The sequence below is a fragment of the Lepeophtheirus salmonis genome, chromosome 12 (assembly GCF_016086655.4).
Source record: "Lepeophtheirus salmonis chromosome 12, UVic_Lsal_1.4, whole genome shotgun sequence".
Classification (NCBI taxonomy): domain Eukaryota; kingdom Metazoa; phylum Arthropoda; class Copepoda; order Siphonostomatoida; family Caligidae; genus Lepeophtheirus; species Lepeophtheirus salmonis.
Genome location: NC_052142.2, coordinates 9,316,286 through 9,329,624, shown reverse-complemented (window position 1 = coordinate 9,329,624; position 13,339 = coordinate 9,316,286). Strand labels below are relative to the sequence as shown.

Below are 13,339 nucleotides of genomic sequence, written 5' to 3'. Positions count from 1 at the left end.
AAGTACAGATCGACACTAAGCTCCACATTAGTTTACACTATTAACTGCACCATATTCTATACTATTAAATGAATAAGACTGGGACAACGTTCTAGTAAGACTCTCGAAGTATGACTGATTTTATTAAACTAAATATCTCACTAAACAAACATTAAGTACTCGAACATTAGTTATGTAACGGTAATTGTACAGAATACTACAGATTTATATGCAGATGACATGCCCATTATGCTTGAAACAAATTCTGAGAAGGATTGAAAAACCTATTTACAAAATTAGGAAAGAAATCAGGACTGGAAATGAATAAAGAAAAAGCAAGCATTCTTCCTTTAGGTGAATGGTGTCCACAAAGAACAGAAAAAATTATGGAATGCCCTATTAAAAATAAAATTGAAGTACTTGGTATAATATGGGGAAAAGATGATAACGCAGACTCCAATTGGTTTACCCTGACTCAAACAATTCAATAAAAAATTAAAGGTTTGAGATCCTTCAATTTACAAAAAAGAAACGATTTTTACACTAACCTGGTGTCCATTGTTAGTTTAAGGCTACTTCTCTATCCAGATTAGCAGAAGTTGCAATGAACGAAGAAGAAAAGTGGCTAGGAAAGTTGTTTCATCGAAGGTATATAGAAGCAGAAAAAAAGCCTAAATCTAAAATGGGAGGAGGGCTGTCAATTATATAAAAAATTCTATATAAAATTTACAAAAAGATTTTTATAAACCTGACATCAAATTAGAATACTGAATAGCGTTTGGCAAAATCTTAAAGTCCAGTTTACGGATGGTTGATGTTAGGATCTGACAACAATAATTTATATGTTTTAGACTTGTCTCCCTCCTAGGTTGCTAGCCAAAGAATTTTATGTAAGGCGAATTCTTGATTCCACTGCGACTCAACTGTTGATATCATTCAGGGAATTTTGAAAAGAAATATTTTTGAAGACCCATGACCCATGACAACTAAAGTTTTTAGCATTAAGTCGGAACATAATCACTATTCCTGATATCAATAAGAATAGTCCATTTCGGTGTAAAAAAAATCATATTCCCGTTCATAAGGTCTGCAAACAAGCATGTCGTGCCAATGCCTTGGCACTTGAAAATGGAAATTGGTGTGGTTAATCTAGAGGAGGTCGATCAAATTATTTGAAAATTTGGAATTGCCGAAATCATGGAAGATGAGGATCTTAAGCTCAATGAACCGAATCGCAGACAGTTGACAATTCATGGCTCAGCTCCAAATTGCCAATGGACTTTTTTTTTTTTTTTTTGACTCTCTTTAAAAAGACAATAGGAGAATATACAATTCTACCATGCACGCATTCGCTGATTGCCCATCTATTAGGATTTTAAAACTTTTGTTATTTTAAATATGAACTGTATGAATGAAAAGTTGCAGGACCATTTCCATTATTTGGACCTACGTTAAATAGTTCAGACAAAAGTAAGGCCTTAATTATTCTATTTTAAATGCAGAAACGCTAATTGTTCACAAGTTAACCAATGAAAAAGAAGTTTATAACATGGATATATGACCAATTTTATTTCCTCCCCTGTCCCTTATGGAATGCTCAATATGAAGATTCCTCATCTTGGAAACACTGATTGACTATGGGCAGGTGATATCATTATCTTCCTTGATACGGATCCTGCAATCCTTTTAAAATCCATACGCAAGATTCAGGCTTGATTCGTTCGCCCTTTTTCCATTCGTTCGTTCATTTTCTGAAAAGTTTTTGTTCGTCGTTCATTCGTTCACTTTTTTTCTGTTCGTTTTTAACTTCAAAAGAAGAAACATAGAAGAAGAAAGCTTTTTGGAGACGATAAAGATGAATATTCCCACGACTACATAACAACAAATCCAGTAAATTCTGAACTTTTATAAATGGGCCTTATTGATGATCATTACAAAACTCAAAACATATACAAAAGTTATGTCTGTATGATGCAACTTTTCTAGATGAATAATAATAATAATGGTAATAATAAAAAAACTTAAAACAGAGGAAACTAAAGCTTCATAAAAGTTTTAACTAATCGGTTTGACACGGTGAAGGCATGGATAAATGTATCGAGCTTAGTTTCACATAATTATGGTTGCATTCAAAAAAATAAGGCATGATCTTTTTAAAAATCAATCTTGTATCAATACGAAGTTTGTAAGCAGCCCCATTTCTTAACAATAATAATATTAAAATTCCAAATTTTAATAACCAGTTATTTGGAAGCATTCTACGTAGAATTCAGAATCTCTGTTGGATAGTATATTTTGTTATTTGTATCTAGTACCTGCTCAACTGATTGATATGTTCTTACGGAACTTTCACCAAAAAGATTTTAAACTACTTTATCAACTTATTGATTCTTTGGTGCTAGAATTGCTACTTAATATAATCATCTAATTTCGTTGTAGTTCTGACAAAAAGAAAATTTTCGAAATATCTACTAACGAAAAACATTTATTTCCATAATACTAAATTTTTTGTAAGATAGATCCAGACCAAATTAATTTTTCTTTGAGACCAGTTCAGACTTCAGACGGAACTTTTCTAAATTATTAAATCAGTTTAGTCCTCTAAAAATCATACAGGTTTCAGACCGGCTTGGGATTTCCAGACCGAAATGCAAAAATAATATATATAAATATTTTTTTTGAGTATTTATATATTAATAGTGAGTATGTCACAGTAGAGATTGAAACCCAGTGGAATTGTTGATTCTCCTATTACAGATTATGATCGTAGTATGTCCTAGGACAGATTCCAGTCATGATGTAACTAGTAGAGATTACGATTCTATTATCTCCTGGGACAAATTACAATTTTACTGAGAGAGATAGTAGCATTGAATATTTGAAGAAGTTGCGTGTTTTCAAAAATATGACGACAAGTCATACCCTCTAATTTACCTTTTAAATAATTAAAGTTAATAGTAAATCGCTTAAGTTTAGAATTTTAACATAAATAAGTTCGATATAAATAAATCTTTTTCATTTTTAATATAAGTGTACGTGCTTGTAATATTAAATCATGTACATCATATTTGCCACTGTGTCCTTTTGCGAACGATTCGTTCTTTTTAACGAATCTTTTTAGTGAATGTACTGCACTGAGGACTACTAGAAGAAATGAACCTACTCAGTTGCATGAATGATTAGTTCGTTAATACCGTAAGTTTCCCATATGTATAATATATCACTCACCCTCAATCAAATTTTTCTATCCACTTTGACATTTTTATTAAGTTATTATAAAATATGAATACATTCAAGAGAAAAAGTTTATATTTGTGGATCGTAAGGTAGTTAATTAGCATGTTACTTTGAGTGCCCTCTAATTTGCGCATATGAGCAACTGCAAAGTCACCAAATCACCAACTGAACTGTTTTAACAAAAGAACAGACTCACTAAATGAACTGAATCTTTAAAAAAAACTGCATCATCAAAATAACTGATTTAACAAAAGAACTTAATCCTTCACAGATTATTTGTATTTTGTACATTCAGGTAGCAGTTCACTTGAGTCTACTCTAACTATTAAATGAAAAAATTCTTCACAACTACTTCCCTGAACATCATAAATCCCATATAATATCCAAAAATACATCCCTGCCGACCCTTTCTGCAGGTTTTCTTAAGTAAAAACCATTTATCAACTAAAATGAACACTTACATTAACATTGGGTTAACTAGGGAACAAGTTAAAAATGTTATATCATTATTTATGCGATATGGAATTTTTATGATATAAGGAATGTTGAACTGAGCCCAACTAAAGTCAGCCAGCTTGTATTCCTTAATACTAATTTTGATTAAATGTACTTTGATCCAAGTGAATACCGTAAGGTAGTAATCACTGATGCATTATATTTTTTAAATGTATATTTTATATTTATTAAATAAATTTATATTTAATACGTTAAAATTTAATCTTAAAAAATTGGCTTTATTGATTCAATACAGGTTTTAAATATTAGTTTGAATCATTATTTTTTCTGGATACTGAGAGTTGAATAAAAATCAAGTGGAACAATAAATTATTCTGAATGAGGTCCCAAGTTTTATATTTGATAAAATTGTTTATATTGAGCAATTTACTTCCAATGATTTACTACAGATTATTTCATAGAAGTAAAGGTTAAATATACCACAATTTACTTTATTATAAAATAGAAGAAATTTCTGACAGCCTGTCCATATATATAATTTGGAGGTCAGTACAGTGTTTGTGATCGTTTATGTATCCGAAATAGTTATTTGAGCAACAATTTTTTCCCCTCAAAATAGAAATTGAGGATCAGAGTAGAGATTATGATCATGATCTCTACTAGGAGAATCAACAATTCTACTGGATTTTAATTTTTACTGTGACATGTACAACTAAAGTTTTGGACAAGATGCAACTAAGAAATAAGGTGAATTATTTAAATGAAGAATTTACATTACTGAGATGTGGATAATTAAATTATACATCAATGATGGAATCTCCGACTAATTTAAAATACAAATAATGGATAAGAAGTACTTTATTTCATTTCAATGAATAAAAAGCGCGCTTAGTTACAAAAAAGCAAACATGAAAGAATAAGCTTCTAAAACTGAATATTCCCTCGACTACATGGCAACAAATCCAATAAAGTAAGAGCTTGTAAATATAAATGTACTAGTGGGAGTACCCTATATTGGTCAGAATTATTACTTATTATGTGTAAATGAACTTAGTTTTAAAAACACATGATTGGCACTAAAGTCACATTCATTTTTTAATATATATAATATAAGACTCGTCAAATTAAATGCAAGCTAAAATGAATATTCTAAAAGTTGAGTGTATATTACATCTGCATTTTTTGGTACATAATTGTCAATTTCTTTCAAAAATTATTATTCTTAGCCCTTAGGGTGTGTTACAAATTGGACTTAAAGTTGCAAAAAGAATTGGTAATAATGAAAATGTAAGGATTTTATTTGAAAGACCATATCGGGACCAATATATATTTTAAATCAAATAAAGTATGACCATAGCAAAAACTATGATGTATCTTAGTTTATCCTACAAATAGAAATACAGAGCCTATAATGGTTTCGAATATTTACCTCAAATATTGGGTTGTATGCATATTTGAAGTAAATAAATAAATTTGGATTTTTCCCTTTTCTTTATTTTTGTTAAAAACTCTTTTTTTGTTGAGGCACCACAAAAGTACTTTTTTTTTTTTTTTTTAATAATAAATTCTGAGCTTTAGCTACATATGCTTGTCCAAAATGAGTCCTTCACAGGCAAGGAGACGGACAAATTTTGCTTGATTTTAATATAGATAGTATTAAAATTAAATATAGAAGCCTTGTAATAGGTTTCCCCTAAAGATGTATATAGTTGCGCTCTGGGCCTCTGTTGGTTGAGAGCCCTGTTCATAATGAGTAATACTTAGTAGTTTCTACTTATATGGTATTTTTGCTGAAATGGTATCAATTTCCCTGATTAGAGGGTACATCTGTAATTATTATTACTAAAGGGGAGACTGTGGCGTAACCTCAACTATTTAACTGATTCGAGCTCCAAAATTGTTTTTATGGAAAAAAATTGGCCGTTATATGCTACCTATATGCTACCACTGATGCTACATCATTATCAATTTAGAACTAAATTTAATAAAATTCATAATATAAAGTTTCATCCATTGTTACTATCAATAAAAATTTGAATTTAATCAGCCAACCAATAATTAAGGGTTCTCATAAGATTAAGGAATTTTGGAAATAGGGTCATCTGTTGATTTGCCTTATACTTATGATTCTTTAAAGAAACTACTTATTATAATTTTTTTAAATCATTAGTAATATAAATTGGAAACTATAACAAATAATTATTTTTCGTAGAATTTTGGAACTTATGTCTAGAACTGATATATCATAACGTTAAATAGAATCATCTTTCGTTCAGACTTCAGAAGTTGATCGGAAGTAGAGGAACCAAAAATGTTTTATTGCATTTTAAAGAATTTCGAAACGTCATTCATTACACCCTTCTTGGTTCTAACAGCATAGCACTGAAAATACATAATCTGAGATCAATCACTTCAGGGCTCCAAAAAATGCTACCCTACCTATTGTTTATAAGTATCCCATTAATGTGTCTGACTTTACACTAGATTGAATACCTTGTCTTTAATTATATTTATATTTTAATAAAATATTTAGCAATAAGAATAAGAAATGAATGGGTATGTAAAAACTGCACTCTTGCTTAACCTAAATCAAAATTTATTTTTTTACTTTAATTTACGATTACTTTTCACAAGTTAGTTTTATTATCTTTGCAAGTCCAAAAATTTAGGATTTAATAATGAAGTGAGCATTTGAAACACGGATCTTCAATGAAACACCTTATTTGGAAATCTTTATTGAAAGAAATATCATCTTTGTATCCTTTTTAGGTTTGCATTCGATATTAAAAACTGAGAAGCTCTCTTGATTATTGTCCACTTCTTTTGACAACTTGAAATACTTTATCTACTAGCTAGAAACTAGAATATATTCGTGTATAGATATATATTATTGGAACCATAAATTATATCAAGTAATAAGATTAACGTATTGGAGTCTTCCAAGAATGGTTTGATTTAAAACCTTGTCAACTTGTCATTTCTGAAGAGTTATTTTAGAGAGAAAGTAAGTTCTTGAAACACTGCTAACCAACTCCCCCTGAAAGGACTAAAGTGGTGAACTGCCCACTGTCAGAGACTTACTAGAACATTCCTGTCTTCCGGTATGTACTGGAACATTCCTGTCTCCATATGTTATGTCTAACATGGATAGGATCATGAATGTGAGTGAATCATGCACATAGTTTTCCCACCAAGAAATAAGTGTGTTTTTTCATTTGTTCTTCTTACTGGAGGGTTTTTTCCTCCACACTTCGCGTGGAGATTTTTTCCTTTCTTTCCCTACTTCACGCAAGAAGGGTTTTTTACAAACATGCTTTTTAAGGGAAGCATACGTTTCCCCTTATTCATATATTCATTCGAAATACACCATAATACTAGTCACACTATCTTTTGTTTAACGCATATTTTTTTATTGGTAAGTTATATAGTCCACAATTATTACATTATCCTAGAGTATTGGGAGAGACCTCAATCCTTTTATTGTTTATCTTGGAACCATCGTGGTTCTTTTTGGAACCCACGTAATTCTTCTCAGGGCCCTCCAACGTACTTCATAAGGTCCTCTGAAGGTTCTCAAGTGGTCCTTCGGTCAACTTTGAACCTAAATTGGATCGTGGTTTTTCCATGTATTCACAGATCAAATTGATATTCTCTGATTTCGTGATATCTTCGGTATGAATACGCGGATGCGTTTATCACCGTAGAGGTTTTATGACTATAGATCTTAATCTTGTAATATCACACGTATTTGAAATGATCTCTGATTGTGTTAATTCCTTATACCTTCAGATCGTTTATTTCTATATTTGCGTTCCTTTTTGAACTAAATACAGTTTGAGGGAGACACTGTGATAGTTATTAATCTCGTGTGATTCAGCTCATAATCTTAAAGAATATCTTAACTGTGAATGCTTCTCCTTTAAGGTTCACAAATTCTAAATATATACATATTTAAAAGAAGGAAAAACAGAATATCCGTATTTGAAACCATAATCTTTCTACTAGAAAACGTCGAGAAAAACGTATAGTGAATGAGAGAAAAGAACTCACAACAAAAAGTTGATTGTGTTGATAATACTTTGGACTCTTCAAATGTGGAGGGAAACTATTATAATAGCTCATTGAATATAGGATCTTAGTTTTCTGTATACCTTAAGTACCTTGAAGCTTATTAAGTTGATAGAAATACTTTAGATTTCATATCAGAGTTAATTCGTGGACATCACTTGATGTAATCCACTTAACGAAAATATTAACGAAATAGATTGAAATTGAAATTGAAAAAAAAAAAAACAACATATATTTATTTACATAATTTTAATTGAAATTATATTTGTTCCTAAGATTTAGAAATATGGAACGAAACGAAATAGTTCATTCTGCTACCGTGGATAAGGAATTGCCCAATAATTGGACATCCTTAGATAGATTTTCATCCAATAACATTGAGGAAGATACTCAAACTGTTTCTAAAGAAGTGGAGTCAATTCATCGTTTGTGGAAAATCGACATGGAAAAGGAAGACCCCAAAGGAGATCCTACCGTAGTAGAGGCGCGGGTTTCAGCATAATAATTAACCCAAGGTAAAGAGAAAATTTGGATGAGATGGAAAGGAGAAAAAGATTTCCAAAAAGAATTTCGATCATCCAATAGACTCGTCACTCAAATACTAAGAGCTATTCATATACTTGCAGAAAAAGAAAAGGCAGCCCCAAGTGCGGAAATTGAAATAAGAATGATTCAAAATCCAGTTGGGAGATCATTCAAAGAAATTGGTAATTATATTCGAAAATGTCAATTGTTATTGGTATGAACCGAATGAAGACCCATTTCTTCATCAATATTATGATCTTACAGAAGGATATCTTAAATTAAACGCTACAGTTGAGTTTGAATTGTCAAATAGGCAGTCACGTTAATTCAGCAAATACTTAGCATAATACAATTCAATGCTGGAAACCTTATTGAAGGATTTAAAGGGAACTCTGAAAACAAAAATGTCTTATTACAATTTTCCAATTGGAAATCTTCCTGTAATAATTTATTTAAAGACATGCAAGAGATGCCAGGATATGACAAAACAATCCCGTTCCAAGAGCTAAAAGGTTGTATGGAAGAGCCAGCATATCTCTTCTATCTGTCTACTCTGCTATGTCACCGAAATCGTACGACGAGGCCATGAGAAAATTGACAGAAGCATATGATGCTCCAATTAAATTGGCAGATTGCTATCTCACAAAAGCGACAGACAAGTCTCAAAGTGACTATATCCTTGCATAATCCATTATAAGATAAGATCGTCTAGAAAATTAAATGTTTAAAAGATTCCTTCAAGAGACAAGGAGTTGACATGTATGAAATCGCCTCGATGCATGCCTTTCATAAAATACTATCCCCTGCTATGACTCCTTGTCTTTAGGAGACTCACTCCCAAAATGGACAGCGGGAATGGTTGAAAATATGCCTTTTTTTCAACATCTGGCTGTGCCTCTTTAAAGCAAAGACTCCTACTGATACTATCACATAGTCAAATAACACAGCAACAGCTAACAACTTTGCTATATCACAGTCATAGAATAAATGCAAGTTGTGCGACAAAGATCATCAAACCTCCAACAAAGAAAAATGTGGTAAGAAAGTCCAACCAAAAATAGTTTGATTTAATTAAAATAACATCTTCTAAAACTGTCTAGTATTGTAAATATTCACATTATCAATAAAAATAAACCTATAAATACATCCCAACATAACAGCATTCATTGGGGTAAATTACAAAGGGGCTTGTTTGACTAAAATCAAATCAATAAAGGTGAAGTTTCATCTTATGAAGGTATTTCAGGTACAATTCTATGTTACCTAATAAATCCATCAACTCATCAATTTAAAAAAGTTAGAGCATTACTTGAGTCAGGATCCAACGCTTTACTAGTGGAAAGATACACTTTGATGAAGTTAAAATTAAATGGGGACCCACCATTATTAAAAATGAACTTAGAAGGTGATCAAAATATAACCTCTACAGAAATGAAGGTGGCGTTAACCGCGGATGAAGTCGGCTGATAAGAGAAGATTTCCTACTAATACAACCCAGAAGGTATCTTCTGAGAAAGAAAAAGAGGGTTATTTGGCCCCAACATTATGGAAAGATTAAAAACCTGATATGAATGCCTTTGTTTCTTAGAAGGAGAAGAGTGTCGAGCGCCCCATTCTTATTTTTAGACTCCAGATAAGAGGAGGCCAGGAATGCACATAATTTTCTGTGCTTGATTGACTCAATTCCATTTCTTAGTGACCTCCTCCTAAAAATAAAACTCGTACAAAATCAAACCTGGAGACAGGAATCTAGTACATACATGGTGTGAGAACCTTCGGAGGACCCAAAGAAGAACTACGTAGGTTCCAAAGAACCACCATGGCTCCGAGATAAACAATAAAGGATTGAGGTATCTCCTAATAGTCTAGGATAATGTAATAATTGTGGACTGTATAACTTACTAATAAATAAATATGCGTTAAACAAAAGATAGTGTGACTAGTATAATGGTTTTATTTCGAATTAATATATGAATAAGGTAAACGTATGTTTCCCTTATAAAGCATTTGTGTTAAAAAACCCTTCTTATGTGAAGTAGGGAAACAAAGGGAAAAATATACATGCGAAGTCTGGAGGAAAAAATCCTCCGGTAAGAAGAACAATAGAAAAAACCCACGTATTGCTTGGTGGAAAACTATGGGCATGAATCACTCACATTCATGATCCTATGCATGTTCGGATATGTGAGGGAGCCAGATTCCAACAGACCCCCCAGAAAATAGCGGTTCTTGAGGAATAGGACATTTTTCAGCTTCTGGTGATCCTGCATATCCAACTCAATTTCAACTGTAATTGACGGAATCCCAGGCTGTAATTCCTCCCAGGAAGCCTCACTAGTTGAGTGAAGTGTGACTTCGAGAAACAATATGATCAATTGTTATTGTCAAACTATGCATTGGTGATTTATATATATATATATATATTACGGTTAACTAATTGTGTTCTTGCTAGGGTGTCTAAGTTACTTTCCCTTCACGTTTATTTTCTCCAGTACTCGTAACCCAGGTTTTGTTTGGAAAGATATGTTGTAAGGCTATCAGATCCCAAACGATAGTTTTACCATTTATTTATAATATTTTTGTCATTTATTTTATTATCTGAAAAATAGTTTTTATTTTCTCATGCATGATTTGAGATGCTCTATAGGTCGTATTTTACTAAGTTTTTTTACTTAGCTTGCCAGTTTACATAAGTTATTTTCTAGTGAATCTGGTTTTATAATTACAATATCCCTTTCTTTAATTAGATTTGTGAAAGGTTATGACCATTTTTTATTAATACATTTAAGTATTCTTGTCTCCATTTTGTCCAGAATGTCTTTAAGAATCTCTTTCTGAACAAACACATGTCACCGTAAGGTAACGAAGACAATACTGATTCATTTGGTGTTATAATTTGTCTTTTTTGACGACCGTGAATCCATAAATTAGGAGTTATTTCTGTTGCGGCTGTTTGGTCTGGATCTATAGCTCCCAAAGGTATATCATTAATAACACTCGTTAGCTCTATAACCAATATTTCTATTTGGCGGATAGTAAATCGATATCTTTGAACAATAATTCTGAATTGTTTTTTAAATATGCCAACCATCCTTTCTGTAACTCCATTTGTCCATAGTCAATTTGGTTTTGAGTACTCCCATTGTATGGGCAAGTCTCCGTTAAATGTTTCCTATTTGATTTTATCGACCTTTATATTAGCAAACAAATCCTTTAGATGATCGTTAGCTTTCTTAAACTTTGTGGCATTGTCGGAATAAAATTTATATGGTCTCCCAAATATTCCCTCAAATCGTCTGAATGCTTCAGGGAAGTCTAATTTTGAACAAGATTGTGCAATTTCTATATGCATTGCTCTTGTATGGAAACAATTAAAAAGTACAAACCAAATTTTTCTTGTCTTTGAATGTATACATTTTTTTCTTAATTATTTTATTTTTGTTGACTTTTCATCATTTCAGATCATTTGACATTTTTTATTCGTAGGCATCAATTCAGACATCTCACTGACGCAATCATGCATAGTAATGTGAGGACCTAAGTAGTCCACTCCAACATTGTACCATGGTATTGGGAGATTTATTCCTATAGTTGGAAGAAGACACATTCTAGGTGACTCATATATGCGATATCTACATCTTGGTGTTTTACATGATCTCACAATTGATTTTACGTATGCTAAATTACCTATAACCCAATATTTTTGCCGTAAAATATTAAAAGTCTGTTTTTGATTTGCAGGAAGTCTAGAATGATGCTAGTTTAATATTTTCCTTTCAGCAATTATACTTTTTGTTTTAAAACTAGATATTTCTTTATTTAAGTGTTTTTCTTGAGCTTTTTTCATTATGTAGAGTTCAGCCTATTCAATTTCTGAACTTGTAATGTATTTTTTTATGTTTCAATTAGATTTTTGAACTCTAACCTATTGAAGTTCTTTCATTTTCTCAGCTAACTGCTTGATTCTAATTAATATTTTAATGATTTTATTCCAATTACTTACATTGGAAATTAGGCTGTCAAGAAATTGTAACTTGACGTCTTTTATTATTTCAGGTTTAGTATTTATAAAATAGATTTCTATCTTCGTGTTCTCAATACCTTTAATCTTTTCAGCGGCGATTTGATTGAAATATATATATAGCTCTTTTTTTTCTTTTTTTTTTCTAGTAACATATTTTCATCTTTTTTGTGGGAACTTGATAGTGGTTGTTTAGGCCGCATTTCTTTTGATTTGAGAAGAAACTCAGGACCAGTTAACCCTTGAATTAAATTTGATGATTTAGAAGTAGTAGGTGAATAACCAGAATTGCTATTGTGCAAGGAACCATAGTTAGATTCATATACTTAAAAAAATCTTATGTAAACATATGTTGGAAATAACTTTTTCCAACTTGATTTGTATATGATGAATTAAATGGGAATTATTCAGATTGCTGTTTGGACCCATCTTCCTGTTGATTATTATCACAATTTGAACTTGACTTATTATTACTCATACTTATAAAAACAAAAACAATATTCAATACTGATGTAACCTTTATCTTGGGATTTATTTCATAAAATGAAGGGAGAAAAAAAATATGTGAAAAAAAAAAAAAAAAATAGAGTAAAATAAAAGCTTAGAAAGCATAAAGAAAGTTGGAAAGAAAAAAGGATAATATTCAACTATAGTTACTACTAAAGTTTTTGTCAATTTTGTTTCTCCTTTTGGTTATTTTCTTAAGACCTTCATTAGGACAAATAAGTTTAGAATTAGACAAGGACCTTTTTATACAGCCTTATTGCAAATTTATTTCCTATAATGTCATAAAAAAGAAAAAAAATCGGGAAGTAAACTTACCATAATCATTTGTTCTTCATTTATTCTTTGCTGCAAATAGCGAAAGTTATGCACGTACGAAAATATTGCCGAGGAGAAAATGATATTGAGAATATACAAAAACTGTATGCTCTATACACATATATCCAATTATCAAAACTTATTACTTTTAATAAGGAAATACTCTATAGATTAAGAATAAACAATGACATGTGGTGAGTCAACTAGAAATTACACTGGAAGGTTTTTTCT

General features: G+C 31.2%; 1 long non-coding RNA gene across 1 annotated transcript; it reads left to right on the top strand.

The window, feature by feature from the left end:
* Positions 1–6,958: 6,958 nt before the first annotated feature.
* Positions 6,959–10,194, top strand: LOC121126951 (uncharacterized). Its single transcript, XR_011782413.1, has 3 exons — positions 6,959–7,087; positions 8,017–8,255; positions 8,367–10,194. It is a non-coding gene; the product is annotated as an uncharacterized lncRNA (long non-coding RNA).
* Positions 10,195–13,339: the final 3,145 nt, after the last annotated feature.